The following is a 4,194-nucleotide window of genomic DNA, read 5'->3' on the forward strand; positions in this document are numbered from 1 at the left end:
CTCTAGAGTGAAGATGTCCAGACTGCAGCTGCTCACTACCAAGTTTGAAAATTTGAGGATGAAAGAAGACGAAAATATTCATGAATTTCATATGAATATCCTTGAAATTGCTAATTCCTCAGGAGCTCTGGGTGAAAAGATGTCATATGAAAAACTAGTAAAATACGCAGGTCACTTCCTAAGAGATTTTCCATGAAAGTGACAGCCATAGAAGATTCTCAAGACATTTGCAATATGAGAGTGGATGAGCTAATTGGATCCCTCCAAACATTTGAGTTGGGAATGTGTGATGGATCTGAAAAGAAAGTCAAAAGCATAGCCTTCATGTCAAACACTCAAGAGAAAGAGGAAGAAAGTGGTCAAGATACTGATGAAGATCTGGCAAATGATGTAGCATTACTGGGAAGACAATTCAACAAACTTCTGAAAAAGATGGATGTAAGGTCTAATTGTTTAAGTTTCTCACTAGTATGTATGTTTTGGCTCAAGAAGTCTTTGTTTATTTGAGCTTGGGTAGCTATGAAGCTTTCCATCATTAGTTCAAGGTTGGACTTCCTAGGCATGTTAGGAGCATTATTAGCTGGCTTTTGATATCCTGGAGGAACAACGGGTGCTTGGCCAGGTGCATACAGGGCGTTGTTATTCTTATACAAAAAGTTGGGATGGTTTTTCCAACCTGGGTTGTATGTACTTGAATGAGGGTTTCCTTGTGCGTAATTCACTTGATCGGTTGGGACTCCTACCAATATCTGACATCATGGTGCAGTGTGTCCAGGGGTTCCACATAACTCACAGTTGGGAGTCACGGCAACCACGGTGGTTGTGGATGGTATGGTCAAGTTGTCTAACTTTTGAACAAGGGCATCTACCTTTGCATGAACATGGTTAAGGCTACTGATTTCGTACGTTCCACTTTTTGTTTGGGACTTTTCTACTGGAGTTCTTTCACCTCCCCATTGGCAATGGTTTTGGGCCATGTTTTCAATGAGTTGATAGGCTTCGTTGTATGGCATGTTCATAAGTGCACCGCCCGCGGCAGCGTCTATTGTCAGTCTTGTGTTATACAGAAACCCATTATAAAATGTGTGAATGATCACCCAGTCTTCGAGACCGTGATGTGGATATATCCTCATCATGTCTTTGTATCTCTCCCACGCGTCGTAGAGAGATTTTACATCCTTTTGTCAAAATACGTTGATTTGAGCTCTCAGAATAGCAGTTTTGCTTGGCGGAAAATATCGGGATAAGAAAACGTTCTTCAGTTCTTCCCATGTTGTAACTGAGTTGGATGGCAAGGATTGCAACCAAGCCCAAGCTCTGTCTCTTAGAGAGAAAGGAAAGAGGCGTATTCTTATCGCATCTTGAGATACACCATTCGCCTTCACAGTGTCTGCGTACTGCAAAAACTTGGTCAAATGTTCATTAGGGTCGTCCGTAGGATTTCCAGGAAATTGATGTTGTTGGACGGCTGATAATAATGAGGGTTTCAACTCGAAATCGTTTCGATTGATAGTAAGGGCAGCAATGCTGCTGTGAGGTTCTTGTTGGGACGGGGTAACGTAGAACTTAAGAGGATGATTATGTGGTTCCATTGTAGCCATGGTTGGTTTTTCAACTGGTTCAGCAGTAGGAAATAAGATATCGGGAATATTGTACCTTCGTTGGTACTCTAGAATTCGGCGTCTTAAATATAAGAAAAACTCTAATTCTGCGATTGGTGGTGCTAAGTTGTCGCCTTGTGAGCGAGTACTTGGCATACAATCGTGGGAAATAAGGGAAAGGAGATTAGTTTTTGCCTTAGTCTATAATGTGTAACAAAAGAATCACACTATCTGAATAAATCAGGTCCCCGCCAACGGCGCCAAAAACTTGATACGTCTTGTGACTGTATATAGAATATAGTCTATCGGGTACTTGACTGCAAGTGCACAGTTTAGTCGTTTTAGTTTTAAAAGATATCGAACTCACAGGGACCAATGGTTAAACTAATGCTACTGACGTTACTATGTTTAGCTAAGGAAATGATTTTCAGAAGTTTGGTTGAAGAAAATTAAATCTAAGGGAAGTTAAGTTTTAAGAAAATGTTAATAGGAGGATATCAGTATGCAACGCATTAATCATCAGGGATTCGATAAGTCGTCGGTGTATATTTTAAGTGCCAAATATCTTTCAGTAGAAAATACTTATTTAAAAGGCTTTATCTCACACTCTAGTGATTGTTGACTCGGACTATACCTTTAAGTCAAAATGTACGCTCTCGCTGTCCCATTTGAAGTTAAAAATACTTTTTGAAAATAAATAAGTTCTCATTTCTTTTAAAGTGCTCTTGCTGTTTTTAAAATCAATGCCTAGTCTTTACTATCCAGTTCAACCCTCACGCTCTCACGATTGTCGGTTCTCACCTTAGTTAATTTCCCACTCTCGTGGCAAAATCATATTAAATAGCTTCTCACTCTCGTGACAAAGTTAATTAAATTTAAATTAAAAACCACAACCAAAAAGGTTGTTTGAGGAAAGAAGTTTTACATTGATTACTATTAAATCCCGTCTAATTAAATGGTTTACATACCGATACCGGTAGTTTAGCCGGACATGTTAAATAATGCAAACACATACGAGCATAAACAGACCAGCAATACAACAAACATGATTATAATAATAAATAAGCAATAACAATAATAATTGAATAAAAACCTGAAAGTTGGATTAATAGAATACGCCAAATCTTGAAGTACTTGAGCAGTCCTCCACAGGTCGGTAGGATTCTGCTTCTTCGAAATAATTGCTTAAACTAAATTAAATAAATTGCAGTAGTCCCCCAGTGTAGGAAACTAATACTTTGGCTAAATGAAAAAAAAATGGAAAGGGAAAGGGAAAATCAAACCTTTGAACGGTAAAAGAAAACAATGTTGTCGGAAAAAAAAACAGAATTGCTGTGGAAAAATAGAATGCAGAGAAAGGTCTTGAAAGCTGGCTTCAGAGAGGAAAATTCAGCGTCGCGTCAGAGAGGAAAATTAAGCGTCCCCGTAGGTTTCCAACTTCCATCCTTTTATATTCCCCCTTTAGTCTTAGCATTTGAGAGAAATAAGGGTGACTTGGTTGAGTGAGAAATTCACGGGAAAGTGGCTGAGGAACGAGAAATAAGCGCCTGGTGGATCTCTTCTGTTGACAGATTCAATGCGCTGATTTTGGCCTTGTGACGTTCGTGATGGGCCTGTGACGGTCGTGACACCCAGGGCATGACGGTCGTGACAAGCTTTGTGACGGTCGTCACATGCACATAATTTGTATTCTCTGCTTTTCTGCTGTTTTCTCTTCTGTTTCTTCTTATTTTCCTTCCTTTTCTATACTTTGCTCATTTAAGCATGGGAATTGAAATATCTGCAAAAATGACTCAAACACTTGCGGAATAATCGGAATATAAATGAAAGTGGTACGATATTTGAGTGTAAATCAAGGCAAATATACAATGTATTTTCGCGTTATCCTTCTGGGCATAACGGAAACATGGATTTTGGATGCCGGAGGCCTTAACACCCTTGGAGGTGTAATCCGTCCTCCCCGTGATGGCAATCCAGAAATCCTTTGGCGAGAACCCATCTGGGACCGCTCCTGGTTCGTATAGTGGAAGTCGGAGTATCCCTACTGTAGATGTTTGATTGGCTGCATTTTATGTTAAAACACTAACTGGATTCTAATGTCTTGACTGATGTCATGACCTGCTTTGGAGATGTTTGATTAGCTGCATTTTGTGTTAGATCATCTAACTGTACTCTGATGTCTTGACTGATGTCATGACACACTTGAGTGGTATGTTGCAGGTTTAGCTAATACAGGATCTACTGAATGTCAAACTAGATGGTATGACATTCATCCCTGACAGCAGATACTGAGGAATAGAACAGTTGGTGTTCTGATATAACTCAGTATTTATTTTCAGTCTGTTTATCAAGGGAATAACAGACCTGGCACAAGGCCTACTGTCTGAATGTCAAACTGGATGTTATGACATTCATCACTGACAGCATATACTGAATAATAGGCAGGTTGGTTTTCTGCTACATTTCAGTATGTATCTCAGTCTGTTCTTCAGGAGGATAACAGACCTGGCATAAGGCTAATTGTGTAAATGTCAAATTGGATGTTTTGACATTTATTAATGTAAGCTGATACTGAAGTATGGACGGATTGGTC

The 4,194-nt window shown here is 39.4% G+C and overlaps 1 non-coding gene across 1 annotated transcript; it reads left to right on the forward strand.

The window, feature by feature from the left end:
* The first annotated feature begins 1,107 nt into the window (after nt 1-1,107).
* Nucleotides 1,108-1,214, forward strand: LOC127089633 (small nucleolar RNA R71). Its single transcript, XR_007791203.1, has one exon. It is a non-coding gene; the product is annotated as a small nucleolar RNA R71 (small nucleolar RNA).
* Nucleotides 1,215-4,194: the final 2,980 nt, after the last annotated feature.

Source organism: Lathyrus oleraceus, chromosome 5 (assembly GCF_024323335.1).
Source record: "Lathyrus oleraceus cultivar Zhongwan6 chromosome 5, CAAS_Psat_ZW6_1.0, whole genome shotgun sequence".
Classification (NCBI taxonomy): domain Eukaryota; kingdom Viridiplantae; phylum Streptophyta; class Magnoliopsida; order Fabales; family Fabaceae; genus Lathyrus; species Lathyrus oleraceus.